This window comes from Tupaia chinensis, unplaced genomic scaffold, assembly GCF_000334495.1.
Source record: "Tupaia chinensis unplaced genomic scaffold, TupChi_1.0 Scaffold000028_1, whole genome shotgun sequence".
NCBI classification, from domain to species: Eukaryota; Metazoa; Chordata; class Mammalia; order Scandentia; family Tupaiidae; genus Tupaia; species Tupaia belangeri.
Genome location: NW_006159458.1, coordinates 2,015,199 through 2,032,385, shown reverse-complemented (window position 1 = coordinate 2,032,385; position 17,187 = coordinate 2,015,199). Strand labels below are relative to the sequence as shown.

Sequence of the window (17,187 nt, the reverse complement as noted above, 5' to 3'; positions counted from 1 at the left end):
CACTGCAAAAAGAAAAAAAAAAAAAAAAAAAAAAAAGAAAGAAAGAAAAGAAAAAGAAAAAAATGTAAGTGAGAAGTTTTAAGGAGTTGAACTTTAAGCATGGCTGGATCCAGACTTTCAAGAAATACAGGTCTTTCCCAGTTCTGGTTCTCTTCCTACTGGCTTCATTTGCAGGCAGATGCCACCCAGGCTGTGGCAAGACCTTCAGCAAGAGCTCCAAGTGTAAATCCTATCCATTTTGCAACCTCCTGCAAGATCAAATGCCTCTCCTTTAATGACTGTACAAAAATCCAAGGAATACCTCTTCATTGGCCCAGCATTTGGTCATGTGCCTACCCTTAGCCACTCAGTTGGACTCAAGTTGGCCAGTCTTTGGTTAAGAAGCCAAAGCTGGAGTCAGGATTTCTAGCACCCAAACCCCTGTTCTGATTACAAGGGAGGAACAGATCCCCAAAAGGGAAATTGAGATGGTACATTCAGAAGAAGACTGGATGCTGGGCAAAAACAGCAGATGTTTACTGCAGCAGATATATTATGTCAGAGCTTTATCCCTCTGCGAGCCCGATGCATTGTTGTACACATGAACATGGCAGAGTCTCAAGAAGTAACTATCGCATTCATGTTAAAAAATGCCAAGAGCCTGCAGGAATTTCCTACTTTTTATTTTTTACTCTGTAGGTGGTGCCATTAATACAGGTGTGCAAATCCAAGTGTTAACAACTCCCAACTTGACTTCCTTGTTTATCCCTACAGCACTATTGCAAATTGTTACCTTGAGAATATAAATGTTATTTTAAGTGTATTATGATTATTGCACCTGTTTGTTGTGCAATACATATTAATAAACACCATCACAATGGAAATCAAAAAGTGTAGTGGATACTTACAGCAGCCTATCCAGATAGATACAAACAGTTAAAGATGAAAACATATTTTTACATGAACACATTTAAACCAAATCACAGAATTATCTTTCAACAAGGACAGGGAAAACTCTTGCATCGATCCAACTAATTGCTAGGCTGACTTAACTACACACATGTACAATACCATAAAGGAAAGTAATATTCCTGTATATAGAATGCTTAAGGCAATATTTTTTTTCTTTCTTTTTGGAACATAACTTTATTCCATGGTGTATATTTCTAGTAGTATAATGAGCCAATTTTAGGGAAGATGAAAGCAGGGAGAATGACAAGATTGGCTCTAAGGACTTCATTCTTACAGATTTCCATCATTTCTACCATGAATTCCTTTTGTTAACCTCAAAAGCTGATGCATGATCTAGTTTGGGGGTGGATATTTTTACTCCATTGCATATCCTACATAATGAGCCATTTGTGTCATGAATGTCTCATCCTATCCTCCTACCCAGTATGATTTCATGTCTTCTTGAAGCACTAACCTTAGCAACCCCTGAGTGTAAAAGGAAGGAATGCCCCTTTTTAGCTTTTACTAAATTTGAGTCTGTAGAATCTTAGACACTGGGTTCTGCCTTTTGGAAACAAAAAAATAATGTGCACAACAAAGGCCAAACAAAAATGTGCTAGAAGCTAGAAGAAATTTTCTCTGAGATCTCGCTGTTGCCCCAAAAAGTATACTACTCATCTGTGAAAATAGTTTTCCTGAACAAAAAAAATTTTTTTTTTGAGAGGTTTTTGCTATAGGGTGCGTGCGCTCACCAGACAGAGAGAGACAGAGAGACAGAAAGCGAGAAATCACCCCCCAGGGGGGATGGACATGCTGCAATCCCTTCTCCTCCATTCTCCTCTCGGGATCTTGGGCACACACACACACGTGCCTGGTGTGAGTTTTAAGCCACCGGATCCGGGACTCGAACCGCGGTCGACTACATGGGAGTTCAGCGACATAGCCATTACGCTAACTGCTGGTCCCATCAAAAATATTTTTGTGTGTATAAGTCAGTTCAGTTCCCTGAATAAAATGCTGTTTACAGTTGCTCTCCTTCAGGGACAGAATGTTGGAAAATCCCCAAGAAGGCTCCAGTTTTATCCTCTCTCAGTGCTTCCAAGAGGCATCATGGGCAAAATGGCACTGAACCTGCACATGGGAAAAAAGTCAGGGCCAGAGCAGTAAGCAGTGATTTCTCACATTCTCTTTCTAGGCACATGGGAGCTCAGAATTCATCTTCTTACCCAGAGCTAACAACTCTCTCTAGGGAAAAATGTGTTTACTTAGACCTAGTACCATGTCTAAGACATCAGTCTCAACCCATTCATTCATTCACTTACTCATTCGTTTAGAATTACCAGAAAGTACATAGACTTGTCAGAGAGACAGAAAGAGAGAAAGGGAAAAAGGGAGAAAGCATCCCCCAGTGGGGCATGGTCACACCACAATCCTTTCTCTTCCATTTTGCTATCGGGTTGGGATTTTGAGCACATGTGCACATGTGCCAGAGAGTTTTTCAAGCCACTGGGGTCTGGATTCAGGTTATGGTCAACCATATGGGATCCAGCTCCTTCAACCACTAGGCTAACAGGACCAGCCCTTATTCATTTCAAAAAGCAGCACCAGCTAAACTATAACTATGGACAGTAGACTTAACATTTCTATACCTCATTAAAAAGAAGATCATATTATTACTTACTTCAAGAGTTGAATAGTCAAGGGGACCAGTGGTTAGCGTAATGGCTATTTCGCTGGACTCCCATGTAGTCGACCATGGTTTGTGTCCCAGACCCGGTGGCTTAAAACTCACTCCGGGCGCGTGTGCGTGCGTGCCCAAGATCCCGAGAGGAGAATGGAGGAGAAGGGATTACGGCGTGGCCATCCCCCTTGGGGGGTGATTTCTCACTTTCTGTCTCTCTGTCTCTCTCTGTCTGTCTGGCGAGCGCACACGCCCTATAGCAAAAAACCTCTCCAAAAAAAAAGAGTTGAATAGTCAATAAATGTAAAGCACTCAGTACAGAGCTTGGCAGACATGATATCACCATTGGAGAAACTGATTCTTTTTTTTTTCTTTAAATTTATTTATTTATATTTATTCACTATACATCATCACAGCAAACAAAATGAGATTTCCCATCTAGAATACATTGTATTGTATGCTCAGTCAAGCACATGAACACACATATTATCCTCAACAAACAATTTTTCATTTCCTATTTTCTGTATATTTTATTATTTTTGCCATTCTTGATTCTCTATCTCTCACTATCTGCCGTATCCCACCATCCTCCCACACTGTTTCTGGTATTCATGGTTGCTTTCTATGCCTTTCCCCCCATTTTATTTATTCGCTAAAGAACTTAATCTAAATACTTCCAATAGCAAGCACAGCTGTTATATACATATCCATGAACACGAGTCTGACACTAGGCATAAACCTCAGTGAGTAGAACGAACATACAACAAAGTAGCACCCAGCTGGGATTATATAGCTTACTGCAGTCCTCAAACATGCATTTTTTAAAATTTGATGAAAAATAGTTTTCATGATTTTTTTTCTCCTGAAATTTTTTAAATTAATTAATTTACATTCATCCCCTAATCATCGTCACAGCATTAAAAAAATGGTTATCCATCCAGAATATACTGCACAGTGGCTTAATCATGCATGTTATCAAAAATTTTCCATATATATATATGTATACACACATATATTTACCCCTATGTTTGACCATCTGCCCTTTCCCACCCTCTTCTCACACTGTCTCTGGTGTCTACAGTTGTCTTCCATTCCTTTTCCTTCCACATTTTATTGATCATACAATTTCTTAAATAATCTAACTACTTTGGGGACCAGCAGTTAGTGAAATGCTATGTCACTGGACTCCCATGTAGTCGACCGCGGTTCAAGTTCCAGACCCAGTGGCTTAAACTCACACCGGGTGCGTGTGCGTGCATGCCCAATATCCCGAGAGGAGAATGGAGAAGGGATTGCGATGTGGCCATCCCCCCCTGGAGGCTGATTTCTCGCTTTCTATCTCTCTGTCTCTCTCTGTTTGTCTGGCGAGTACATGCGCCCTATAGCACAAACCTCTCCAAAAATAAAATAAATAAAATAAAATAAAATACTCTACTTTCAATACCAAATTCAGCTGGTAATTTCAAGAAAAGCAGTTTTGACTTGGTAAGGAAATTTCCTTAAAACTTAAAGACAGGAAACAGGTTAGTATCCTGTGCAAATAGTAGGTACATGAACCTATTGACAGCTGAAGACAATACAAAAACTCTTAAAACTGGACAACAAAACCTAGAAGAAAAGCAGCAATATTTTAGTTAAAAGTCACAGAATGGTATTTCACCAGTTCAGTCTCATGTACTTAATCTATCTTCTGTTGTGGTTCGACCTTCCTGATTGAATTCTGGGATATAATATTCAATTCCGGACTTGTCCCTAAGATTAAGTTGGCCATTTTCTTAGTTTTTGAACTCTTATTTCTGTGTGACTACATTTAATCTTCCTGACATAGTACTCCCTTGAGAACTGCTTGGAGATCTGGTCTGGTTCTGGTAAATTCTTTCAGGTTTTGTTTATCTGAGAATGTTCTTGTCTTTTCTTCCCATATGAAGGACAGTCTTGCCGGGTACAGTATTCTCGGTTGTAATTCCTTTTCCCTTAACACCTTGAATAAGTTTTCCCATTCTTTCCTTGCTCACATTGTTTCTGATGAGAGGTCTGGTGTTAGTCTGATGGGATATCCTTTGTAGGTAACTTGACATTTCTCTCTTGCCAATTTTAGTATCTTGTCTCTGTCTGTGGTTTTGGTCAGTCTGACTATAATGTGTCTTGGAGAAGATCTTCTTGGTTTGATTCTATTTGGGGTCCTTTGTATTTTGGGGGATTGGATCCTTGAGTGCCGGTCTAGCTTTGAAAAGTTTTCTTGTAGGATTTCATGGAATAGATTATCAATGCACTTATGAGTCTCTTCACGTTCTGGGATGCCAATTATTTGGATGTTTGGACGTTTAATAGTATCTAGTATCTATTATTTCTCGTATATTATTCTCACTTTCTTGGGCAATTTTCTCAGTCTTTGTGGTGGATTTTTCTAGGCCAGCCATTTTCTCTTCTACGTCTGTGATCCTATCTTCTGTATGATCTAGTCTGCTTTTAATACTTTCAAGAGAGATTTTGACTTCCTGTACTATAGTCTTTATCTCTAACAATTCCATTTGATTGTTTTGTAAAGTGTGTAATTCCTCTTTCAGATCTTGCAAGAATTTCCTCACCTCTTGGCACTCGTCACCTCCTTTCTCCTTTCTCTTCTGTAGTTCATTGTCTCTCTTCTCTTCTATCTCTGTTAGCTTGAATGTTCCAAATTCTTTATCAGACATATCCATGATTTCCATTGAACTGTCTGTGGATAAAGAGGTGTGGGAGGCTGCACACCAGTGGAGTCTGCCGAGGCCTTTTTCATGAGTCTCTTACTATTGCCATCTTAGGAAGCCCTTAGGTTTCGGTTTCTCAGAGAGCAAACAATTACACAATGATAAAGGCCATGATTGGCTCCCTTTCAAAAACCTCACCTTCAAAACCTTGCTCTGATTGGCCACTTCCCATAGCACTCACCGATTGGTGAGCTTAGAATCCCTCAGATTTGCATATCCAGCACCTCATGATTGGTCCACAAAAACAACCAATCATAACCCACCTTTTTCAATCCTTCATTTACATATAGAACAACCAATCCCCGCCCACCAACATGTATAAACCATGATTCCTGGCCCACAATAAATGGACGACCCTGAAGAGTTGTAACACTGTGCTGTCTCCATGTTGTAACATTGTGCCGTTCCTCCGGTCTCTCACTCCTTCCCTCAGGAAACCTGTTCAACTGTCCTGCGGGTCGGGACAAAGAGGAGCCATTCTTTTCCCTTGGGGGAGAGGTATTTTCTTGCTTTCCCATATTTCTTGTGGTCCTGCAGTGATTTCTAGTCATCTATGGAAAAGTGTTTTCCTTCTGAAACTTGAAGTTCAATCTGAGCATCCAGGAGCATGCAAAAAAGGAAACAGAGAGAGAGAAACAACAGCAACAACAACAACAACAAAAATCAAGAAACAGAGAAAAAGACAAGAAAAAAACTAAAAAAAAAACCATAAACACTAAAAAAATTTTTTTCTTAAAAAAAGCAAAAATTAGAAAACTGCGTGGAGCGCTTGCATGCCACATGAAATCATTAGTTCTCAGTAGCCATGAAGGAGTCTTCTGTGGCCTGTGCCCTTGCCTTTCCTGGGTTGGGAGGGGAAGAGGGGATTATTAACAAGATAAAGGGAAAGGAGGGAAACTTCTTAACTTTTAAAAATTTTAAAAAGGAAAAAATTTTAAAAAATGAGAAGACAGAGACAGAGGTAGAGAGAGACAAAGACAGATACAGAGACAAGAGGCTGCAAAGTCTTCTTCCTACCACACAAGTTTGAGGGCTGGAGGCTGAATTATCAGTGGAAAATCTTCATTTCTCCTAGTCTCCTGAAATCACTAGTTTTCAGTAGCCATGAAGGGGTCTTCTGTGACCTGTGCCCTTGCCTTTCCTCAAGAAACTGACTCTTAATTCCTGTGTCTAAAACTTTCAGAACAAAGTTGTTACTGATAATCTTGTTTATTTTAGAGTAGAGTGGAAAACATTATTTAAAACCCAAAGGGGCAGAGAGTTTTGTTTTATATTCTATTTTCCTTGATCTATAAGGTACCCATTAGCCACAAGTGGCTATTTATATATATATATATTTTTGAGAGGTTTTTTGTCTATAGGGCATGTGCGCTCGCCAGACAGACAGAGAGAGACATAGAGACAGAAAGCAAAAAATCACCCCCCAGGGGGGATGGCCACACTGCAATCCCTCCTCCTCCATTCTCCTCTTGGGATCTTGGGCCTGGCGTGAGTTTTAAGCCACCGGGTTCAGGACACGAACCGCGGTTGACTACATGGGAGTCCAGCAACATAACCATTACGCTAACTGCTGGTTCCCCGTGGCTATTTATATTTGAATGTAAATTAATTAAAACTAAAATTAAAAACTCAATTTCTTAGTTACACTAACTACATGCCACATACTAAATAGATACATGTATCTGGGAGCGGCAGATAGCATAATGGTTATGTCGTTGTACTCCCATGTAGGCAACCGCAGTTTGAGTCTCAGACCCAGTGACTTGAAACTCATGGTGCATGTTTATGCATGCCCAGAATTCTGACAGGAGACTGGAGGAGATGGGATTGTGGTGTGGCCATCTCCCCAGGGGATGATTTCTTGCTTTCTGTCTCTCTGTCTCTCCAGTGAGTGCACATGCCCTATAGCAAAAGCCTCTCTAAACAAAACAAAGCAAAAAAACATAAATAAATACATATTCCTTAGTAATGATTAAATTAGTCTTGATATAGAACATTTCTAATCTCACAGAAATTTCTATTGAATAGTGTTATTGGGTTGTCAGAAAAGTCATGATGCATTTTTTCTATTTTCTATGCAAAAATGTGTCATAACTCTTCTGACAACTCAATATTTAGACTGTATGTTCTATATTGGACTACTTCTATTACTTACATTTATTCCATAAAATACTTATTGACCTCTATGTGTGCACAAAGTGCTGTGTTATTTAGTGATGTTTCAAAGATAAATATCCCCCCATAAGAGACCTAATTTTAAAGGAGAGGTTAAGACATACTTGTGATTAATGAAAATGTACACATTGGATGATGGCTCAATATTTATTAGTACATGCAGCATTTAGGGCTGATGATGAATTTCTACAAGGTTGATAGTTTTCTACAAGGAAGAAACTTCTGTTAAAAATATAAAAACTGGGGCTCACCCGTAGTATGGTGGTTAAGGCAGCTGGATTTCACATGGCTGACTATATGTTGGAGTCCAGGACCTGCCAGCTTGAGAAACATGCTGGGTGTGAGTGTGTGCATTTTTCTCCCAAAGTCCCGTAAGGAGCAAGAACTGGAAGAGAAGGAACTGCAGTGTGACCATCCCCATGGGGAGTGCTTTCTCACTTTCTCTGTTTTGCTCCCTTTCCCTTCCTCTTCCTTCCCTCCCTCCCTTCTTCACAGCCCCCCCGGGGGCCCCCCCAATTAAGTGCACATGCCCTCTGGCAAATTATTTTAATTAAAAAAAAAAACTGTAGGATTTTTGTAAAAGCAGAAATCAGCTTATAGGTATTGGCAGGTGGTGTGGTGGTTAAAGATGCCGGATTCCCACATGGCAACCGTGGTTTGAGTCCCAGACCTGGCAGCTTGCTTTCCCTTTCTCTCTCTCTCTGTCTCTCTGTCTCTGTCTCTGCCTGGTAAAATTAAAATGTAATAATAAGAAATGTAATTAAATAAGTAAATAATTCTTTAAAAAAAGGAAATCAGCTCATCTAAGGGTAGGGGAAGTTCCTGAATTCTGCAAAGGATCACATAAGTTGAAGTGAGGACGATACAGCTATAGAACAAATACTACCCATTCTTTGTAGGAATATTCTGAATGAGAAGACAAGTATGAGTACCTATGTTTAAGTACACCAGTACCAAGATTATTAATGCATCAATTGATTTCTTATTTTCCAGCAGGATAAGCTAGATAGTTGTCAAAAGATTAGGGATCTAGACTAAGGGAGAAAGTACATAAAAGAGTTTTTATTTTTGGTTTTGGTTTTGTTTTTTAATATAGAAGATGTATAGATAATACTGTATGGTGGAATCCTGGAAGGGACCGAAGGCCCCTCATACAGACAGTCATATGAGTTCCTAGCAGGCATTATGGCTGATGGGAGAAGTGATGTCTGCTAATTTGTATCTAGTTTATTTTTCCCCTGTTGTGATTTGTTTGTGTCATCTCTAGCATTTGTAAAATTTGTCAATGGGATCATGCAGAGCGTGCTATACTTTGGAGAAGAATGTGAGGAGTATGTGTCATGTCATTGCTTTGGGGTTGCAGGGAGCTGAGAACTACAACAGACTGAAACCCTGTTATAAGTCAGCATGCCGTGAAGAGAGATTATGTGATCAGCACTGAGAATTCACTTTGAAAATGTATTATTTATTTATTTATTTATTTATTTTTGCTATAGGGTGCATGCACTCGCCAGAAAGACAGAAAGAGAGAGATAGAAAGCGAGAAATCACCCTCCAGGGGGAATGGCCATGCTGCAATCCCTTCTCCTCCATTCTCCTCTCGGGATCTTGGGCATGCACACACACATGCCCGGCGTGAGTTTAAGCCACCGGATCCCGGACTCGAACCGCGGTCAACTACATGGGAGTCCAGTGACATAGACATTATGCTAACTGCTGGTCCCAATTTATTTTTAATTGCCTAAGAGTATGTATGCTCATGAGAGAGAGAGAGAGAAAGCATCCCACAGTAGGATGTGGTCACACCCCAATTCTTCCCTCTATTTCTCCTTCTCATCAGGATTTGGTCTCACGTGGATATGTACCCAGAGTGTTTTTCAGGTTGCCAGATTTAGGATTGGAACCACATCAGCCATATGGGATCCAGCTCCCATTACACAGTGCTTTCCCACTGTGCTATAGGGCCAGTCCAGAAATTTGTATTTTAAATTGTTACTTATATGTCAGCATTTTAATTTTCATATAGGACACTTTTGAGAATGTGGTTATTGTCAGGTCAATCGCCTGCAAAGCAGGGAATAAGGTCATGTTATTTTGAGAACTTAATAGGTTCGGTCAACTAATGGGAATCATTTTAGCATTTCTGAGATGAGCGGCTTTCCAGAGGATTTTATTCAGCATTCCAGTTGCATAAGCAAATAGAACTGGAGGAAGAATTTTGACTGAATTGATTTGGACAATTTTGTAGTGACTTTTGTGTTTGTTATTGAAGGTCATTCACCTGTGGCTTTCCTTTCATCCATTTTCAAACAATTGCACTCTTAACTGGATGTGAAGGAGGTAGAAATACTCTTGGCAGAATCTTGCACTACAGTGAGGGGGACAGAGAATGCTAGTTGAGCTCTTTAACACTTCTCTTTTATAGTAATGGAAACCCCTCTTTTAGCTAGATATCTGTAATTGCAGCTTATTTATCAGTTCTTCATTAGTGACTAGTTGTGGCCCTATGCCTAAATTTGGTTAATAAAATATAAAAGAAACAGGTATATGAAACATTTGTCTTTAAATGATGCATCCTTTTTGTTTAATTTTCCCCTTCATTATGATGAAGATTTGGTAGTGAGCCATTTGGCTATGCAGAAAGAAGATACATCAAGATATATCAAGATATATCAACAAATTAGTAAAACCTAGGTCTCAATATTGACAGGCAGAGCTTCCTTATCCATTTTGTTTTATATGTGATAAGAAATATAAACTCCAGAAATTATCAAGGTATGTTACTTGGGATTTCTGTCCCACTCAGCCCAAATAATCACATAACAAAATCTATCACTAGAAAAGGAACTGGTATGTACTAAACACTCAGTATTATTATTTTTCCAAAATACTAGTGAAATTCATTTTATTTATTTTCAGTTTGTTTATAATTGTTAACAGATCCTTGGGTTTCCCATTTATTTTTGAAACTGTTAGTTTCTCAAATCTCTTTTCAAAGGACATGCTGCATTTCAAATGATGGCACTTAACCAATGCAGCATTTCCATATTTATACCAATAAAAGAAATGTACAAGGTATAAAAGCATACAATCTGGGCATTTAGTAATAGCAATAAAACATGAAGGGTATCTATTCTTTTTTTCTGTATAACCTATCAGAAAATAACATTATTCACATTTTAAACATCCTTTATAGGGGCCAGCAGGTAGCATGATGATTAAAGCACTGGACTCCCACATGGCAGACCATGGTTCAAGTCCCAAACTTGGCAGCTTGAAAATCACACTGGGCATGTGTGCATGCCTGACCAAAATCCCCAGAGGAGAATGGAAGAGAAGGGGCTGTGGTGTAGTCATCTCCCCTGGGAGGTAATTTCTTACTTTCTCTCTCTATGTCTCTCTCTGGCAAGCACATGCATCCTATGGCAAAAGCCTAAAAAAAAATCTGTAATTTTGTTTGATCCACACCCGCCCCCCATTTTATTTCATCCATTTCTCAAACCTCTCATCATGTCACCCTCACCTTCACTAGACTACAGAATCTGAAAGGTTTCGGTCTAACACCTAAATAGAGCTTAGAAAGCCCTCTCCCCAAATTCTCAGTTCTCTAACAATCTCTCAAGAAAGAAAGGAAAAAAAATGCTCTTCACTTATTCCTTAAATGTCACTTTCACATTTCATTGTCAAATCAGCAAGGGAGACTTTTCACCTCAATCTGAACAAGGTTAGAAAGAAAGAGCATCCTGATGCTACACTCACAAGTCTGGGGACCCAGACTCTATAAAAAGGTGATTGTTTTTTTAATAAAAAGTCTGCCTGATTTGTGGTTATTTCAGAATATACTGTATTGAGTTGTCAGTATCAGTGGGAAAGTGACTTGGTCATTAAAATAAGGATCTTCTTAGTATTCAGGAGGCTGCAAATACAATCTGTACGCATCAAAGTTCATTGTGCTCACGTCCTCTTGACTATAGTCCAGATGCTGATGCTATAGCTGTCCATTTTGTTCTCTTGCTGGTGAGGACTAAAAACTGATGTAAATTGGTAAAGTTTGCTGGCACTGGAGTATCGGCCTTGGGTGTTGAATCCCTTGTTCATTGTAATAAGTGCATGGGTGGTGGGGTCCTATTGTATTTAGAGTAAGGGTCTCTGATTCTTAACAGTGTTGATGAGAAAGGGATGCCACTAACTGACTGAATGATGGGTGACATCTGAGGGTTGATGGTAGATAATCTGTACACAATCTGCTCTGTGCTGTGATTTGAATCACTCTCATTCTACTGTTAACACAGGTGTAATAAAATGGTTCTGGTTCTACCCATCCTTTTCATGGTTGCTCCACATGTCCCAGTATTGCTATATAGTATTTAAGAGCCAGGCCGCTGCCTTCACCACCCCCAGAGATGACCTGTCTCCTCTGTCCTTGGTTATGTTCACCAGCTTCTCTCTGCCTCTGAGTCAGGCAGGTATTTGGTGCTCATGTTTTTGCTGGTAACTTCATGCAGAGCACATAAGATGGCCATTGTGATCTCTCAATGAACAGCATGCTAGGGCTATTGTGCTGAGACACCAGTTAACCAGGTCTCACATGGCGTATTTCCCTATGAGCTTTTTGTTGTGGACATTTAGTGCCATGTTCCTCAAGGTAGTTGCCACTGAAGACACAACTCTATTCTTGTCCATTCTCAGAAGTTCTACAAGGATGAAGAATTTTTTTTTCTGAACACCTGCTCAGATGTGTGCTGCAAACTTTCAGTTGTCAGTAGAGAGGTCCTGCAATGATCTGTCAGAGCCTTCCAAGGTGGCTGGGTTAGAACTTTCTGCCATAAGATTCAGATAGGGTATTAGCACCAACAGATGCCACGACATCTCACCTTTGGAGGACTTGGACAGGCTTAGAGTAGGACTAACTGCATCTCTTTGACCGTGTTGTGTCATCACTCCTTTTTCTTCTTCTTCCCCCAGCAGCTGGACTCAGAGTCTTTGCTGGGAGGCTCTTTTCCTCAGAAGTCATCCAATTTGTTGGGTCTCAGCAGCTGGGTTTCAGGAACCTCTAGTTCCAGTCAATAGGACAGGGTACACCAGGCCCTCACAGGACTGAATTTGCTTCTGTGCTTCCTCTCTCACAGAGCTGGGATTCCTCCGGCAATCTGCCATGCTATGTAGAACTAGCACAGTCTGGAATTTAATTTCATGATCACCATTGCAAGAAGATTCATTCTACAATATATAGAATGTGGAATGAGCACAGTGTTGGTTAAGGCTGAGAGTGCATCTCGAATGATGGTCATCTTAACATCACATGAGGATAAAATTTTTAAAAACTACTCTAACAAGCTCCTTTACTTCTGCAGCAATAGATTTTCTCAACAGTCACTACAAGGCAGGTATTCCATCAATATTTTTCATTGCTATTTTATTTTCACCTGCAAACTTGCCAAAAACAAGATTTCAGAGTGCACCATGAGCAGTCTGCTGAGTTTCCAAAACCCTCTGTCCCAAAATGTTAGCCAAATGCTTGATTCTCTCTAACTACACACTTTCATCTTCATTTTGTTGTCACTGAAGCACAGGTGCTGCAGGTAGGCTGCTGCATTGGCCTGAATGGAGGGGAACTAGTGCTGCAGTATGTGAATGACTTCTGACAACTCAAGATCGTGCTTCCTGGGGTCTTTCTAAATACTGTCTGTGAATGGGAATCTCATGGTATCATCATCAGCTGGTGTTGCATGTGGAAGACTGTTACATTTGTTCTCTTGCACTTGGTACCGTATTGGCCTGTAGGGCTACCCACGAGCAGCTATAGTGTTCTGTTCCTAACTGTTGCTTAGGTATGTGAGGGGACTTCATTGGCCAGATGTCCTTTGGAGATTTCTACACCTGACTTTGTATGATACGATACCATCTGCAATCCTTGGAGTTACACAGTGCCAAGGTTTGGGCATATACTAGGCTATAATAGGTCCTTCCCTCATATATAAGAATGATGTACAAGTCAGGAGACACAACTGACCAAAGGCTTGCCCAAACTAACTATGCTAATTAGCATAGGAATTCCATAGCGTGTCAGGCCATCTGACCCAGATGGAACCATTCTCTTGTAAATGTTGTACTGCTGCTGACCACATTTTTTCCACGTCATGTACAATCTTTTGCAATTAAAGTCACACATGTTATTATACAGTGGTCACCTCTAAGCATTTAGGGGCAACCCTACCTGGCCTTGAGATGGGGAAGCTACTTGAGCCTGTGCCTCTGTCAAGGTCAGTGGAGACCCCACCCTGGTGGTAGTTGGGCATTGAGGGGTTGGTCCATTGGGACTGGAGGTCTGCCAGAGGTAACTAACCAATTCATCACACTGCTGTTGGAGAGCAGGTATTTGTGAGTGAGGAAATGCTGCCCACTGAGCAGGTAACATGGTGGAGAAATATGCACTAGGGTTCAGAGGTCAACAGTCAGTTTCTGACAAAGAGCCAATTATATCACCCAGAGGAGTACTCAGTGACACATTTGAAGGAGGCTATGCTCTAGATGGGACTGAACTAACTCTTCTCATGTTCTGGTTGGCCGCTGATGGCTGAACCAGTGTTTGTCCTTCAGCTCTTGAATTCCTTACCAAATAGTTATTAGCGGTTATTCTTTCATAGTTATTTATCCTATTAATGAATGCTGCTGTCCATTATCTGCCTTGCTCATGTTCTGGCTATTGTGGAAACTTTCTGCTTGTTGGTATTCACTGTCAGAATAAGAATTTATTTGTGGGACCAACAGTTGGCATAATGGCTGTTGCTGGACTCCCATGTAGTTGACCGTGGTTCGAGTCCCGGACCTGGTGGCTTAAATTCATGCTAGGCGCATGTGCATGCATGCCCAAGATCCCGAGAGGAGAATGGAGGAGAAGGGATTGGCCACATGGCCATCCTCCCTGGGGGGTGATTTCTCGCTTTCTGTCTCTCTCTGTCTGGCGAGCACACACACCCTATAGCAAAAACCTCTCCAAAAAAAAGAAAAAAAAAAGAATATTTGTGTTGACTTCTTGAGTTATCCAAGATCCCTCACTTTCATGAAGAGATGTCTGTTCTGGTGAATAGAGGAGGATCTCTCATTCATTCTGGTTCTGTTCTGATGAGAGAGTTGTTGGGATGGGCAATATCAGGAACTCTAGGTTTGCTTATACCAGTATTTGGAACATCTGTTGATCTCCAAGGAAATGACTTCTCAGTTGAGCTATTCCTGATGATGTTTGGTAATTCTGCTTGCTCACTGGCAGCACTCTGCCTTTCCATTTCCAGTTCTTGGGTGAGTTGCTGAAACTGAAGCTCCTGTTCCTTCACAGAAGCTAAAATAGTGGTGGCTGTGGTCTTGGGTTCCATGCCTGGGCCAATGGAGGCAGTTTCCTGGTGGGTCTGTGGTTGCCCCTCCTCTACCATTGGGGCCTGCTCAGGAGCTGGCACTCCTCAGGGATATTTGCGAGTGCTGGCTGTGAAATCTGGGACAGGTTTTGCTTTGCCTTCCTGTCAGTCCCAACTGTGCACCAGGTTTTGTCCCTGGTGTGAAGGCAGGAAGAGCTGAGCCTTTAGATATGCCCTCAATGGTGAGAACCTTCAAGAAAGCATTTCATTTTTCTGGCCTCTAGGGAGACCCCCGAGGCCATTTTCTTTGATCTTTGACATGTGCATGGCTTCTGCTTCTTCAGGAAATTCATTTTATAAAGCATATACACAGACTGAGTACCCCTAATGTGAAAATTCAAACTCTCAAATACTCTAAAATGTGAAAATTTTTGAGCCCTGGCATGAGCCCCAAGGAGAAAATTATACCTGACTTTAGGTACAAGTCGCTGTCAAAATGCCATGATACAAAAATATTATATAAAATATGTTCAGGGTATGTATATAAGGTACATATACAGCATAAATGTATCATGTTTCAACTTGTGTTGTATAGCTGAGATATCTCATTGTGTATATGCAAGTATTCCAAAATATGAAAATGAAATAAAACTAAAAAACCACATCTAGTCCCAAACATTCTAGATAAGGGACACTCAACCTATACTTTTCAAATTGTTCATTAAAAAAATGATAAAATTAGTTTTTGATTGAAGATATATACCTAAAATTCCTTTAAATCTTAATCTAGTGAAACTCTTAAATTCTGCAAGAACAGCTAAACGATGCACTTTACTTTTAAGTTTGACGAATTGAATTTCTCTAAACTTATTTCACAAGGAAATCACTGCATTGCCATTTTTAGATACAAATTAAGTAGTGCTGAAAAATCCTTATTATCCAGATGTCAGCTTGGGTCACCTTGCCCTTAAGAAGTCTGATGCCTTCCCAAGATTTCTTCAAATTGTTAGGTATTCATTTTTCTCTAAGTTACATCTGGCTTTGGTTTCTGGCATCTGTCAGTGTTGTCCAATCTGCATCCTGAAGCAGGGTAGTTATCTCTTCTCGACATAACTCCTTCGAATGTTCACTAGAAATTCAGTGCAATTGATAAAACGGAATGGCACAATCCAACAATTGGTTTCAAACTGTATATTAGACTTCTCTGTTCCTCAAAAGCCTCCTGGCCATTTCTATTAACTTGAGGTCTAGCCATGTACCACATTGTCAAGCTTTTACTTCCCCCCTCTTCTCTTTTCCCCAATATAACTTACAGTTCACTTCTTGGATGGAGTAGTTCAATTTTCTCATTATTGGAAGTATTCAATCCATGTCCTCAGGGTTACACTTTCCTTCCCTAATCATTTTTATCCACAATATTTTCCTAAAAATGATTGTTCTTTCTTTTTTTTTTGTTCTTGCCCTAACGTGAATTCTGATGCCTACTGACTACATTTAGATCCATCAACTGGGGGAATGAAATTTAATCTATTTTATTTTGTGGTTAGGTAGTTATTTTTTTTGTTTATGACTTTATAGCTCAAAGTTTAGGAAAATGTTGTGATGTCTCAGCTTTTTAAAAAATTAAAATAGAACTCAGTTTAGTATATCTAAATATCAAACTGCAATTGTGTACTTTTAAAAAGTATTATTTATTTAATTTTATTAATTCATTCAGTTATTTTAATTTGGTCAGACACACACACACACACACACACACACACACACACACACACACATAGAGGGAAAGTGAGAAACCAAACCACCAGATCCAAGAATCGAACTGGGGTCGGCAATGTGGGAGTGTCCACTGTCTTAACCATCACACCACCTGCAATTGCAGTCTTAATATTTTCACTTTTCCTCCAGGAATAATCATGTTTGTCTTACCTCCTTCACTGTCTGTACTCTTGGAAGTATTGGTTTCCATGAGTGTAATAGAAGGTCTTCAGAAACTTGACCTTGTAAGTCCAACCTCAGATTTCTGTTTCATGTTTCTGAGAATAGTTCTTTGTACCTCATCTGGTTAGCACTAGCTAGCTCTCCTTTGTCATTTCCTTATGTCCACTTCACTTATCTTCTCATTAAGCATGGGTTCCACACACTTACTTGAATGCAGTTGTCATCGCCATAGAATTCCTTGCTCCATGCATTTTGGAGACATCTTCTGTCTATGGCCTCTGTATCTATCTTTGTCTGTCTGCTCTGCAATAACAGAATAACTGAATCTGGGTATTTTATAAGGAATGGGAATATATTTCTT

The 17,187-nt window shown here is 40.1% G+C and overlaps 1 pseudogene; it reads right to left on the bottom strand.

Annotated features, from left to right (window-relative positions):
- The window catches only part of LOC102478208 (plakophilin-4-like), a 36,856-nt pseudogene extending 20,002 nt beyond the window's left edge, over positions 1 to 16,854 (bottom strand).
- Positions 16,855 to 17,187: the final 333 nt, after the last annotated feature.